The sequence below is a fragment of the Oryctolagus cuniculus genome, chromosome X (genome assembly GCF_051225735.1).
Source record: "Oryctolagus cuniculus isolate XC-2025 breed Fujian yellow rabbit chromosome X, ASM5122573v1, whole genome shotgun sequence".
Lineage (NCBI taxonomy): Eukaryota > Metazoa > Chordata > Mammalia > Lagomorpha > Leporidae > Oryctolagus > Oryctolagus cuniculus.
Window position 1 is genome coordinate 47,210,475 of NC_142888.1, and position 15,952 is coordinate 47,226,426.

General features: G+C 38.6%; 1 long non-coding RNA gene across 1 annotated transcript in view; it reads left to right on the forward strand.

Moving 5' to 3' along the window:
* Positions 1 to 15,743, forward strand: part of LOC138847731 (uncharacterized) — a 143,819-nt gene extending 128,076 nt beyond the window's left edge. The window contains exon 4 of the long non-coding RNA XR_016227755.1: positions 12,661 to 15,743. This is a non-coding gene — a long non-coding RNA (uncharacterized LOC138847731). The remainder of the gene's footprint in view (positions 1 to 12,660) is intronic.
* Positions 15,744 to 15,952: the final 209 nt, after the last annotated feature.

Genomic DNA, 15,952 nt, shown 5'->3' on the forward strand with positions numbered 1-15,952 from the left:
GCTCAATAGGCTAATCCTCTGCCTGTGGCGCCAGCACCCCGGGTTCTAGTCCTGGTCGGGGCGCCGGATTCTGTCTCGGCCGCTCCTCTTCCAGTCCAGCTCTCTGCTGTGGCCCGGGAGTGCAGTGGAGGATGGCCCAAGTCCTTGGGCCCTGCAGCCCCAAGGGAGACCAGGATAAGCACCTGGCTCCTGGCTTCAGATCAGCGCGGTGTGCCGGGCCCAGCACGCCAGCTGCAGTGGCCATTGTGGGGTGAACCCACAGAAAAAGGAAGACCTTTCTCTCTGCCTCTCTCTCTCACTGTCCACTCTGCCTGTCAAAAAATAAAAAATTAAAAAAAACTTATTTATTTATTTGAAAGAGTTACACAGAGAGAAAAGGAGAGGCAGAGAGAGAGGTCTTCCATCTGCTGTTCACTCCCCAATTGGTGGCAATGGCTGGAGCTGCGCCAATCCAAAGCCGGGAGCCAGGAGTTTCTTCCAAGCCTCCCACATGGGTACAGGGGTCCCAGGACTTGGGCCATCTTCTGCTTTCCCAGGCCATAGCAGAGAGCTGGATTGGAAGTGGAGCATCTGGGTCTCAAACCAGCGCCCAAATGGGAAGCCAGCACTGCCGGCAGCAGCTTTACCAGCTACTCCACAGCGCCAGCCCCTCTAAATCTATTTTTATGTCATCATTACATTATTTTGATTGCTGTGATTTTGTACTGTTTTGAAATCAGAACATGTGAGTTATTCAACTTGATTTCTTATGTTTCAAAATTGCTCCAGCTTTCCGGATTATCTGAATTAACAAATCAGTGAATACTGTTAATTTAAGCCTGAAGAACTCCCTTTAACATTTCTTGTAGGGCAGGTTTACTAGCAAAAATCTCTCTCATGTTTTGTTTCTCTGAAACTTTCTCAATTCTTCTTTACTTTTGAGAAGTAGCTTTTCCAGATATGGAAATTATCATTGACTTTATTCTTTTAGCATTTTAAATATAAAAATCCACTTCCCTCTTGTTTTGGTGATATCTGATGAAGTGAATAACAATCTTGCTGAAGATCACTTACACTTTGTAAGTCACTTGTGCTCGCTATTTTGAAGATTTTCTCTTTATTCTTCAATTATTAAAATGTGTTTCAGTATGGATTATTGTTGCATTTTTCCTTTTAGAATGTGTAGATTCATGTCTTTCCTTACATTTGGAGAAGTTTTCCGACTTGTTTTCAAAATGTTTCTCTGTCCGTTTCTTTATTGATGGATCGTGAACATGAGTACCTTCATCTTATAGTTGCATTGCCATCTTAGGACAGTCCCCTATAACGGGAGCACCAGTCAACAAATAATGCAACTAGCTTAACCCTGCCTAGTGCCAACTCACCCAGAAAAGCTGGCTGCTAAGAGGATGTGACTCTGACTATATGAAGTACGAGAATGACACTCTCTACACTTGCTGGTAGTCAATCCCTCTCAGGTTTGTCTCCAAATAAACCTGTTCTGGCTGTTGAGTTAGTGATCAGCCTCCTCTTTGTCTTGTTCCTATACTCTAAGATTCATCTCCTTTCCTTTTGGTATTCTTATTGTGTATATTGAAATACATGAATTTTATTCTTTTTATATTAAAAATTTTGATTTAAAAACTATAATATACAAATTGCACATAAAAAGAAATCCCATAGGTCTTTCATATTCTGTTTATTATTTATTATTTTTCTTTCTAACTTGTGAGAGGGGAAAATTTTAAGTGACCTAGTTTCAAGTTCACTGCCTCTTTCTTCTTCATGTTCAATCTGCTTTGACTCCCTCTAGTCAATTTTTTATTTCATCTATTCTTCTTTTCAATTCTAGAATTTCTATTTGGACCATTTCATAACTTGTGTCTCATTATTGATATTCTATTTGTTCAGTGTTGTCCTTGTTTCCTTTAGTTAGTTTTCCATGGTTCCCTTTGTATATTTCAACATGCATAAGATAATACTTGTAAAGTCTTCCTCTAGGAAGTCTAATTCTGGGCTTTGTCAGAGAAGTGTTTTGCCAAGTTTTTTTTTTTTTTAATTTCCCTTGAAAATTGGTCATACTTCTCCTTTTTTTTATCTCTTATGATTTTTGATATTTAGAATACTACAGCATGGAGACTATGGAAATCAGATTTCCCTCCCTCCCAACAGTTCACTGTTGCTTGTTTGTGGCTACAGGCACGTGTTTGTTTTGTGGCATTTTCACATTACTTTTACAAAACTCTATTAATGTAATGCTGACATTTGGGCCCCTGCCACCCAAATGGGAGTCGTGTATGGAATTCTTGGTTCCTGGCTTTGGTTTGGAAAAGTCTGAGCCATAGTGGTCATCTCTGGAGTGAAGCAGCAGATAGAAGATTCTGTCTCTCTGTCTCTCTCTCTCTCTCCCTCCCTCCCTCCCTCACTTTTAAGTAAATATGTAAACAACTCTCTAAAAATTAACAGACATTTCTTCAAAAAGATATACAAATGACGTACAAGGATGTAGAAAGATGTTCAACACCACTAAACATGAGAGAAATACAAACCAAAATTAAAACAAACTTACCACCTCATGTTCATTAGAATGATTACTATAAAAATCAGAAATTAAATGGCTGGTGACATTATGGGTTGTTCTATTAGTAGAGATGTTAAATGACGCAACTTCCATGAAAAATAGTATGATATGTTCTCAAAATTTAAAAATCATACAATTATTGTATGATACAGCAACATCACTTCTAAGTATTCATCCAAAAGCTTTGAAAGTAGGATTTTTTGTAAAGATTCATTTATTTATTTTAAATGCAGAATTACAGACAGAGGGAAACAGAAAGAGAAATATTCCATCTGCTGGTTTACTTCCTAAATGGCAGCAATAGCCAGCCAGTACTGGGCCAAGCCAGAGCAAGATTCATCTCGGTCTGCCACATGGGTGGCAGGAGTCCAAGCACTTGTTCACACATTTGGTAAGACCACTGCCTGCAGTGCCGGCATCCCATATGGGCACCAGTTCAAGTCCTGCCTGCTCCATTTCTAATCCAGCTCTCTGCTATGGCCTGGGAAAGCCCTGGAAGATGGCCCAAGTGCTTGGGCCCCTGCACCCGTGTAGGAGACCCAGAGGAAGCTCCTGGTTCCTGGCTTCGGATTGGCCCAGCTCTGGCCATTGTGGCCATCCGGGGAGTGAACCAGTGGATGGAAGACTCTCTCTGCCTCTCGCTGTCTCTCTCTGCCTCTACCTCTCAGTAACTCTGCCTTTCAAATAAATAAATAAATCTTTTGGGGCCGGCGCTGTGGCACAGTGGGTAAAGCCACCTTCTGCAGTGCCAGCATCCCTTATGGGCGCCAGTTTGAGTCCCAGTTGCTCCATTTCCGATCCAGCTCTCTACTATGGCCTGGGATAGCAGTAGAAGACAGCCCAAGTCCTTGGGCCTCTGCACCCACGTGGGAGATACGGAAGAAACTCCTGGTTCCTTGTCGCTCCCTGTCTTCGTGGAGGAACGACACAGGACCCTGCGCTGTTCTTTTGTCTGCTGGGCCCTCCCCGGGTTTGCTGCTGGTTCTTCCCGGGTTGGCTACCGGTTCCCCCTGCCACTTTCCCCACTTCCGCGGGGGAGCGGCACACCGCCGGCCGGCTCTCTCGGGGGCTGCACAGGTGTTCCTTCAGATAGATGTTCCCTGGTGCATGTTGTCTCTCTCCTCCTTTATAGTCCTCTTCCACCAATCCCAACTCTGCTACCCACACGCCGAGTACGCTGCTCTCCTCCAATCAGGAGCAAGATCACCTCCTGCAGCTCAGTCAATCAAATTGGCGAGAGGCCAATTTGCTACTCCCTTCTCAGCGCCATATTGTGGGAGAGCAGATGCATAGAATAAGTCTTAATTCCAGTAACTTAGTCTAGTCCGAGTTGCTCCCCACAGTTCCTGGCTTTGGATGGGTGCAGCTCCAGCCATTGCAGCCATCTGGGGAGTGAACCAGCGGATGTTAGACCTCACTCTCTCTCTGCCTCTCCTTCTCTTTCTGTGTAACTCTTTCAAGTAAATAAATAAATCTTTAAAAAATAAAAATAAATTATTTTAAAAAGAGATAAATGAAATAGAGAATGGAAAAGCAATAGAGAAAAAAATCAAAGGAATTAAAGATTGATTGATTCTTCAAAAAGGTTAACAAAGTTGACAATTCCTAGCTAGATGGATTGTAATGTTCAGGGTTATGTTCTCATTTTCATTTCTCCTTTTAGTTAATTGCATTGCCTCTTTCTTTGTGTTATTGAGTTCAACTAAATGTTCTCCTTTTTTAAATCTTTTCAATGAACTATATTCTGATTTCATTGATTCTTTTTCAATACTCAATCTGAGTCTGAAAACAAAACCAGACAATGACAATACAAGTGAAGAAAATTACACACCAATATCCTTTATGAATATGAATGCAGTAATCCTAAAAAAAACTAGAAAATCAACTCCAAAGGAATTTTAAAACAAACCTAAATCATAAACAAGTGGGATTTATCCCCCAAAACTGTAACATATTTTGACAATATAATATGCAACACTAATAGAAGAAAAACCAAATGCATAAACATCTCAATTGACACAGTAAAAATATTTGGCAAAATCTAATACCCTTTTGTAATTAAAACATTTTGGAATACTAGGAATATTAACAAACTTCCTAAAAATGATAACGGGCATTTACTAAAAAAAAAAAAAAAAAAAAAAAAAAAAAAAAAAAAAAAAAACCCACAGTGCTAACATTCAATGATGAAATTTTCTAAGTTTTTCCATAAGATCATCCTATACAAGGATTCTCAATTTCGCTAATACTATTCAATATTGTACTGGAAGCTCTAATCAGAAAAAATAGGCAACAAAAATGAATAAATGTTGCCCAAATTTGAAAGAAAGGAAAGCTATACCTATTTGCAAATGGCATGGTACTTTATATAGAAATTCCTAAAGACTTCACTCACAAAAATTCACTAGTACTAATAAATAAATTCTAAGGGTTACAGGGTACAAGGGCAGAATATAAGAATCAGTTCTGGGGTCGGCGCTGTGGCACCGTGGGTTGAAGCTCTGGCCTGGAGCGCTGGCATCCCATATGGGCGCCGGCTCTAATGCCGGCTGCTCCACTTCCAATCCAGCTCTCTGCTATGGCCTGGGAAAGCAGTAGAAGATGGCCCAAGTCCTTGGGCCCCTGCACCTGTCGCTCCCCCTCTTCGTGGAGGAACGACACTAAACCCTGCCTAGGCTTCATATCCGAGTCACGGCACCATTATGTCGCTCCCCCTCTTCATGGAGGAACGACACTAAACCCTGCCTAGGCTTCATATCCGAGTCACGGCACCATTATGTCGCTCCCCCTCTTCGTGGAGGAACGACACAGGACCCTGCGCTGTTCTTTCGTCTGCTCGGCCCTCCCCGGGTTTGCTGCTGGTTCTTCCCGGGTTGGCTACTATCCCTTCCACCTCCGTGGAAGGGCAGTTCCCCCTGGCCGCATTCCCCACTTCCGCAGGGGAGCAGCACACCGCCGGCCGGCTTTCTCGGGGGCTGCACGGGTTCCCTTAGATGTTCCCCATAGATGTTCCTGGTGCATGCCGTCTCTCTCCTCCTTTATAGTCCTCCTCCGCCAATCCCAACTCGGCTGCCCACACGCCGAGTACGCTGCTCTCCAATCAGGAGCAAGTCCAACAGTTTATTGGTTGAACTGGAGGCAGCTGTGCGGAAGCTGTTTACTTCTCTCCCAGCGCCATATTGTGGGAGAGCAGATGCATAGAATAAGTCTTAATTCCAGTAACTCAGTCTAGTCCGGGCTGCTCCCCACATGCACCCATGTGGGAGACCCAAAGAAGCTCTTGGCTCCTGGCTTCAGATCAGCTCAGCTCCAGCCATTGCGGCCATCTGGGGAGTGAACCAGCGGATGGAAGACCTCTCTCTGTCTCTACCTCTCTCTGTAACTATGGCTTTCAAATAAATAAAATAAACCTTTAAAAAAAGATAGATATATAGATCAATGAAGTATAATTGAGAGACTTGAAATAAATTAATATATCTATGGTCCATTGAGTCTTGATAATATGGTGCCAAGACCATTTGAGGAGGAAGAAAGAATCTCTCCAATAAATGCTGTTGGGGCAAATTGATATCCACATGCAAAAGAATTATGTTCAGCCAGCGCTACGGCTCACTAGGCTAATCCTCCGCCTAGTGGTGCCGGCACACCGGATTCTAGTCCCGGTCAGGGCGCTGGATTCTGTCCCGGTTGCCCCTCTTCCAGGCCAGCTCTCTGCTGTGGCCCGGGAGTGCAGTGGAGGATGGCCCAGGTCCTTGGGCCCTGCACCCCATGGGAGACCAGGATAAGTACCTGGCTCCTGCCTTCAGATCAGTGCGTTGTGCTGGCCGCAGCGCGCCGGCCGCGGTGGCCATTGGAGGGTGAACCAACGGCAAAGGAAGACCTTTCTCTCTGTCTCTCTCTCTCACTGTCCACTCTGCCTGTCAAAAAATAAAAAATAAAAAATAAAAATAAATAAAAAAAGAATTATGTTCAACTTGTTTTTTAAAGATTTATTTTATTTATTTGAAAGACAGAGTTACAGAGAGAGGTTGAGAGGGAGAGAGAGAGTCTTCCATCCGCTGGTTCACTGCCCAGACGGCCACAACAGCCAGAGCTGCACCGATTCGAAGCCAGGAGCCAGGAGCTTCTTCCAGATCTCTCACGTGGGTGCAGGGGCCCAAGGACTTGGGCCATCTTCTACTGCTATCCCAGGCCATAACAGAGAGCTGGATCGGAAGATGAGCAGCTGGGACTAGAACTGCTGCCCATATGGGATGCGGAGCTTCACGCCAGGGCATTAACCTGCTGCACCACAGTGCCGGCCCCATGATGTTCAACTCTTACCTTACACCATAAACAAAAATTAACTCAAACTGGATCAAAAGTCTACTAACATCATAAAACTCTTTGAGAAAAAACATAGGTATAAAATTTTATGACCTTTGGTTTGGCAATGACTTCTTAGATACAACAACCAATGAACAAGCAACAACAGCATTGATAAATTGCACATGATTCAAATTAAAAACTACTTTTCAACAAAGAAAATAAGATAAAAGAAATAATATAAAAGGCAACTCATAGAAGATATTTATTTGCAAACTATATTTATAGTTTTATATATATATATAATAAAGGTCTAGTATATACCACATAGAAATAACTCTTACAACTGAACACTGAAAAGCAAAGCAATCAAATTTAAAAATGGGCAAAGGATTTTCAAGAACATTTCTCAAAAGAAGGTAGAAATGGTCAACAAGCACAAGAAAAAAATGCTCAACATCATTATCATGAAAGAAACACAAATCAAAATCACAATGAAATGCATCACATACTTTTAGGAAGTCTATACTCTGAAAAATAGAAAATGAGCATTGGCTACAGTTTGAAGAAAGGAGCACCTGCATACATTACTAGTGTGTGTGTCAAAAATGGTACAACTGTTGGGGAAAAGTTTAGTGGTTCTTCGATAAGCTAAACCCAGTATATGTTTCAGCAACTCCTATAGACAAATATTCACAGAAACATTATTCACAATATACGGTGTGAATAACCTTATGTTTATTAACTGACAAAGACATAAACCAAATGTAATATATATAGGCTATGTCACTGATTTGACAATAACAAGTAATGATATCTTGATAAATATAGATAAACCTTGATAACCTTACACTTAAGGGAAAAGACAAGTACAAAAGGCCACATGTTGTATAATTCCATTTATATGAAATGTCAAGAACAGGCAAATCCACAGAGGATTAGTTGTTTCCAGGGGCTAGGAAAAGGGTAGAATAGGGAGTGACTGCTTAATGAGTACAGAGCCTCCCTTTTGGGTGATGAAAATGTTCTGGAACTCAGTAGTAGTAGTGATTGCACAACATCCTAAATAAACTAACAACCACAGAATTGTACACTTTAAAATAGTTTAAATGGTGATTTTAGGTTGCAAGCGTATGACCATCATTTTCAACAAGTAAAAGATACAGAAACATATTAGCATGCTAACGCTGATCAAACAAAACCTGAAGTACCTAAATGAATTTCAGAAAGAGCTGATTTCAAAATAAGGAAAATTACCAAGGATTTAAAGGGGAACTACATAATGATAAAAGGTCAAGTCTCCAAGATGGCATAAAAACTTCATATACATGCAACTACCGAAAGAACATCAAAGTACTTGAGGCATAAGCTGGTAGAAATTCAAGGAAAAATATACAAAGTCACTATTATATTCAGGATATCAACACCTCTCTTTCAGTAATTGATAAATGAAGCAGGCAGAAAATCAATAAGAATATAGTTCATTTGGATAGTTCCATAAATCAACGGGATCTGATTGAATATACAACTCACATATCCAGCAGCAGCAGAATGTACATTCTTCTCACACTCACGTGGAATATTCATCAAAATGGACCAGATTCTGGTTCATAAAACATACCTGAACAAATTTAAGCAAATGTAAATTGTCTGTTGCACCACAGTACAATTAAACTAGATGTGAATAACAGAAAGACAACTGGAAAACCCCAAATATTTGGAGAATAAACATAATATATAAAACAAAGAATAAATCTTCAAATACTTTTAAGTATTTTGAATGAAATTAAAATACAAGTGTAACTTATGAATATTGTTGTGATGCCACATGAATAGTTCTTACATCAAAAACACATATATTACAAAAGAAAAATCTAAAATCAATAATCTAACCTTCCACCTATGAAACTTAGGAAGAAAGAGGAGCTATTTAAGCAAAATGTAAGTAGAAGAAAAAGAAACAATAGAACTTAAAGCAGAAACCAAGAGAATTGAAAACAGAAATACATAGAGAAATGATCAATAAAATTGTCACTTCCAGTGAAGCTAAGCAAAGAGAGAGAAAATACAAGGTTTTTTTAATACTAAACATGAAGCAGGGCCATAAGCACTGATTCCCGTGGAGACTAAAAAGATAACAAAAGAGATGACATGAACAAGTCTATGTCCACACCTTGGATAACTCAGGTTAGAAACACTGATTCATTAAAAGACTGAATCAAAACTTACCCAAGGAAAAATAGTCAGAACAGGTACAAATGTATTGAAGAAATTGAATGAATAGCTAATAATGTTTCACAAAAAACAAGGCACCAGGCAAAGGTGGTTTCGCCGGTGAATTTCATCAAATATTAAGGAAAACATGATGCCAAGTCTGTGATATCTATTCCAGAAAATATACACAGAGAAACAATTCCTAATTCATTCCATGAAGACAACATTAGTATAATATCTAAAACAGATAAATACATTGCAAGAAAGGAAAGCTACATAATTTCTATCACAAACATGGAGACAAAAATCCTCAACAAAATATTAGCAAAATTGAATCCAACAATGCATAAAACGAATTATACAGCATGACTAAATGGAGTTTGTTTCACGTATGCAAGACTATATCACCATTTGAAAACCAATTAATCAAAGAATTTTCCATTACGAATAGGCTGAAGAAAAATCCTATGGACATATAAATTGCTGCTGGAAAAAATATTTGACAAAATCCAGTGTTAGTTCATGAAAAAAAAAAAAAAAACTCTCACCCAACTAGGAAGTTCCTTCATTTGATAAATAATATCTAAAGAAAAACTACAACTAACATCGTACTTAATAGTGAGGAAGAGAATACTTTCCTTTTAAGATCAAGAAAAATGCAAGGCTATTCTCTCATCACTCCTGTTCAACATTGTAATTCACATCCTAGCTAGTAGGATAATAAAGAAAGAGGAGAGGAGAGGAGAGGAGAGGAGAGGAGAGGAGAGGAGAGGAGAGGAAAGGAGAGGAGAGGAGGGGATGAAAAGAAAAGAATAGAAAAGATTCCCTTGATATCTGCAGAGTTTATTATAAGATTACACTAGTTCCAGTTGCAATTGATAATGTCTTGGGAGAAATACTTTGAGACTCTCCAAGCCCTGTTTCTTCTCAAATGTTCAGTCACCAATTATAGCATCCAATGGTGAAATTATCTGTAATAATTAACATTATGGTACTTTCCAAAGAATGATATTCTATTTCCCTTTTTCTCTCTACATTTATTAATTGAAGTTTTACTGTAAGGAAGATCTGTCTTATCTTCCTTATTTATTTATCCAATTATTCAATTCTTTATTTATAGCATTATGTACTAATGTATTTTTGTTTTATTCTATGGGTTAAAATGCAGTATATTCTCCTCCTCCGAGAAATATAATATAACTCTCCAATTCCTAAGCATGGGCTAAGCATATTGACTTCTTTGCACTGAATATAGTATGGGGGCCAGCAAGGTGGGGTAAAGCCACCACTTGCCATGCCAACATCCCATGTGAGTGCTGATTCAAGCCCTAGCTGCTCCAATTCCAATCCAGCTCCCTGAGAATGTCAAAGGAAAGTAGCCGAATATGCCTCAAGTATTTGGGCCCCTGCCATGCATGTAGGTCACCCGGATGAAGCTCCTGCCTCCTGGCTTTGGCCTGGCGCAGCCCTGGCCATTGTTCCGTTAGTATAATGGCCATTGTTCCCACTGGAGGAGTGAACTGGTAGAGGAAAGATTTTCTCTCTCTCTCTCTCTCTCTCTGCCTCTCTCTCTGTAACTTTGATTTTCAAGTAAATTATAAAAATAAGAAGAAAGTATGGAAAAGGGAGAAAATGTAAACTTGAGAAAACTGACAAACATTACCTCAGCCAGGTGATCAAAGCTGACATCATTAGTTTTTAGTATGTACCATTGATAAAATGTGTTGCCCAGAGCACTTCATATCTATGCTCTTTTTTACACCACTCATGTCCTAGTTTGATTTTGAGAAAAACTACTTGGTTTTTCAAATCTATATTCAGAGAAGTTATACAAAATACTCAATCAGTAGTCTTCAAAACTGTAAAAGTTATCAAAAACAAAATTTGACATTTTCCCAAAGTCAACATAAGGAGACATGACATTGAATGTAATGCAGCAACCTGGATGTGATCTTAGAAGATTAAAAAAAATATTTCATTTAAAGCTAAGGAAAGGGGCTGGCGCTGTGGCATAGCGGGTAAAGCCACTGCCTGCAGTGCCAGCATCCCATATGGGGGCCGATTCGAGTCCCGGCTGCTCCACTTCCAATCCGGCTCTCTGATATGGTCTGAGAAAGCAGTAGATGGCTCAACTCCTTGGGATCCTGCTTCCACATGGGAGACCTGGAGAAAGCTCCTGTTCCTGGTTTCAGATCGGAGCAGCTCTGCCTGTTGCAGCCATCTGGTCAGTGAAGCATTGGATGGAAGATCTCTCTCTCTCTTTCTGCCTCTGCCTCTCTGTAACTCTGCCTTTGAATAAAATAAATAAATCTTTAAAAAACATAAAACTAAGGAAATATAATAAACTGTGGAACTTGATTAATAATAATCTATCAGTATTATCTCATTAATTGCAATAAATGTAATATACTAATATGTTGTTAATAATAGGAGAAACTGAGTGTTTCTCTGTACTAGGAACTCTCTGTACTATTTTTTCATCACTCAGTAATTCTAAATAGAGTTGCTATTAATTTTTAAGTTAATCTCAAGCTACAAATGACTCCTAAGAAAGCACATATGAAATGCCTGGTGTTCCCAAGGGCAGTTAGGTATAGAAGTTATTCTAAAGGAGTCCCTAATGAAATGGGCTAGTTAACATGGAAATAGTTTGAGGCATATTATGACAAGTTCTGATATCCTGGATGTTTGAGAGACAATATGAGAGTAATTTGGAATATGTTGAATTTAAAAATGTCTATGTCTCTGGAAACCAGAATTATATTAGCATCTTACACAAGGCACAAATAAAATCAAGTAACTGATAAAACAAAACTAGTAAAAACTTATTCTTGTAAAGTAAAAATTAAGTAGGAAACACTTTGCTTTTGCAAAGCGACTTTAGCATGTCTTTACAATATCTATTGGTAGCTTTTGTCTTAATCATGTTAATTGCTAAAGCAATATTCTTTGAATGGAGTATTTTGCAGTGCAGGGGAGAAACAAAATATTCCCAAAGTGGTGACTAATAGTTGGCACCCACAATTCAGGGTCTACAAAACCGTCAGTGTGGTTTTGTAGGAATCCATTGCTAAGAGCTTAGTCCAGAAAGCTTTGTGTGGAGAAGTGTCCTTGAGAAAGTAAGGTCTTAGGTAAGCCAAATACCATGGTTGAGAAGCACTCTGGGCAGAAGAGATGGGAAACCTAGATTCTGATTCTCTAGTCTGGCTAGGAGACTGAGTTACTCTACGATACTCAGGGAAAACAGTAGCAACAAAACCACCCCTTCCACTTTATCAAATTGAGCTACCTGGATTACTTATCAGGTTTGACCCTGAAGAGTCCTTGACCCAGTTCACAAACTTTTTTATTCATACTGCAGAAGAAGAATGAAGAGAAGAATTACGTTGTCAAAATTTTACAGAGTCTATTTCATAATTTACAGTGTGGATTATGTCATTTATGCTAAAGCTGTATGTAGATATTAGACTACTTCCAAAAAATTAAATATTTGAGATTTAAAAAATAATTAATATGCTTTTTAAGTTCCAATGCCACTAATGACTGAATTCACCTTATTCCTTTTTTTTTTTTTTTGACAGGCAGAGTTAGTGAGAGAGAGACAGAGAAAAAGGTCTTCCTTCCATTGCTTCACCCTCCAAATGGCCACTACGACCGGCGCGCTGCAGCAATCTGAAGCCAGGAGCCAGGTGCCTCCTCCTGGTCTCCCATGCAGGTGCAGGGCCCAAGCACTTGGGCCATCCTCCACTGCACTCCCTGGCCACAGCAGAGAGCTGGACTGGAAGAGGAGCAACCAGGACAGAATCCAGCACCACAACCAGTACTAGAACCCAGGGTGCCAGCGCCACAGGTGGAGGATTAGCCTAGCGAGCCGTGGCACCGTCCTCACCTTATTCTTATAAAGACACAAATAAAACATTTTATAGTTAATCATATATTAAGAATTATGTGATCCATGATATATTATTAATATATTATGTAACAATGATACTTTTTATCAATTTATCTACTAAAAGTGTACCTTGTAGGAAAAACAATTAACATAAAGTCATAATCCCATGATGGGCAAATACATTCTACATCTTTGTCCATACTTATTTTACAAAGTTATCTTAGTGTGCATCTATTTTTGTTATATATAATATGCTTCACTTTTTTCTAAACTTCATATCATGTGAAAAACATTTTTTCCATAATGTTTCAACCTTCCTAGCTAAAATTGTAATGTTTGCATATTATTCCTAGGAATTTGTATCATATAAGTTATTTATCTGAGATATTTTGATTAATTCTGATTTTTAATTACTTGTAATAAAGAGGTAACCAAAAATAAAGCTCTTTTTCTGGTTAAGATGCTGAAATACCATACCTATCACCATATAAAAAAATCAACTCAAATGGATCAGACCTAAATATAAGACCTGAGAATATGAAGTTCCTGGAGGAAAATTTAGGGAAAACATTCCAAGACATTGGTGTAGGAGATGACATCTTGGATAAGAAATAGGCAACAAAAGTAAAACTAAACAAATGGGACTATATCAAAATCAGAAGCCTTGGCACAGAAATGTAATTATCAATAGAGTGAAGAAACATTCAACAGAATGGGAAAAATATTTGCAAACCACCTACCTGACAAAGAATTAATATCCAGAATATATAAGCAACTTAAAAAACTCAACAAGAAATACAATCAATCCAGTTGAGAAGTGGGCAAAGTACTTCAATAGGCAGTTTTGAAAAGAAGAAATACAAATGGCCAACAAATACATGAAACAGATGCTCATCATCACTAGCCATCAGGGAAATGCAAATCAAAATCACAATGAGATATCACCTCAGCCTTGTCAGAATGGCTAAAATCCCAAACACTGAGTAACAAATGCTGGCAAGGATGTGGAAAATAGGGAACACTTAGACATTGTTGGTGCAGCCACTGTGGGAAAAAAGTGTGGAAATTTCTTTTTTTATAAACATTTATTTATTTATTCGAAAGGCAGAGTTACAAAGAGAGAGAAGAAGAAAGAGAGAGAGAGAGAGAGATCTTTCATCCATTGGTTCACTCCCCAAATGGCCACAACAGAGAAGACTGAGCCCAGGCTTAAGCCAAGGTCAGGAGCCTCTTCCAGGACTCCCATGTGGGTACAGGGGCCCAAGCACTTGGATCATCTTCTGCTGCTTCCCAGGCCACAGCAGAGAGCTGGATTGGAAGTGGAGCAGCTGGGACTTAAATCGATCTCATATGAGATGTTGGCGCTGCAGGCTGGAGCTTTAACCCACTGATCCACAGCACTGACCCTGGAGATTTCTTCAAAAAATAGAAACAGACTTGCTATATGATCCAACAATACCACAACTAGGTATATACACAAAAGCCTTGAAAACAGTGAATCAAAGAGATACCTGCACCACAATGTCTATGGCAGCACTGTTTACAATAGCCAACATTTGGAACAAACAAACATCTCTAGCATCAGATGAATGGATAAAGAAAATGGGGTATATATACACAATGTAGTATTATTCAGCTATTAAAAAAGAATGAAATTCTACCATCTGCAGCAAAATGGATGCAACTGGAGGACATGATGTTGAGTGAAATAAACTGGACCCAGAAACACAAGTACTGCATGTCATCCCTTATATGTGGGAGCTAAAATTAAAAAAAAATACAAGCATAAAAAAGGAAAACGATAAAGAAATTATGGTATATTTACACTATGGAAAACTACATGGTGATAAAATATGAAATCCTGTCTTTTGCAACAAAATGGATTCAACTGCAAACCATTATACTTAGTGAAATAATCAAGTCCAAAAAAGACAAATACTACATGATTACCCTGATTAGGGGTAACTAATAGAGTACCTAAATTATAATGTATTGGAGTAAAATTGACATTTTGAGACTCAATGATTGTTTACAGCCCTTGTCTCTACTGTTAAGAAACAATGTGTTTTTTTTTTTTCTTCATACCATTTGTTGAACTCTTTACTTAGTGTAGGGTTAACATATGAGTATAAAGTAAACTGAAAATAGACCTTTTTAAAAATTAAGAATGGGAATAGGAGAGGGAGGAGGAAGAAGGGCCAGAGCCTGGGCAGGAAGGAGAGAAGAATCACTATGTTCCTAAATCTGGTTATAGGAAATACATGAAATTTCTATGCCTTAAATAAAATTAAAAAGAAAATTAAAAAGAAAATATAAAAAAGAAAAATGTCTGTGTGTATCAGTATTGCTGCAAATAAAGTTTTGTGAAACTTTTAGACCTTTGCCAAACCAATGGTGAAGAATTTTATCCTGCAATAGTTTTAATGATTTGTGATTCTTTAAAATTTACTGTATTTGAGTTAAATGGTCATTTTTTCCATTCAATTATTGTTTATAACCATTGTCTGTGTTCTCACTAAACTGGGGTCTTTTTGCTTTTTATTTGTGAAACTTCTTATTTGGTCAAGTATTAAGCCTTTTTACTGTAATGTAATTTTAAAATATGTTATCTCAAAAACTACAAAAAAGAAAGAAAGGAAGAACAGAGGATGGGAGGGAAAGAGAGAAGAGAAGGAAAGAGGAAGAAGATTTCATTATATTCTTGGAATTGTATCTATAAATCATATTGGATCTGTTAAAAACTAATTAAAAATTAAAATAATAAATAAATAATGAAACACACTTTGTTACTCTGTTTCTCTCGGTGAATGCAATTAGAATTCCCGTGGAGGATGCATAGGGGAACTATCTGAGAATTCTGCAAAGTAAATAATAGCAGGTTAATTGTGAAAGGAAATAAAACATCAAAGTACAACCAATCCAGCAGAGAATTTCTTGTACTATTTTCCTTTCTGTATATGTCCTCTCCTATACTCAAAAGT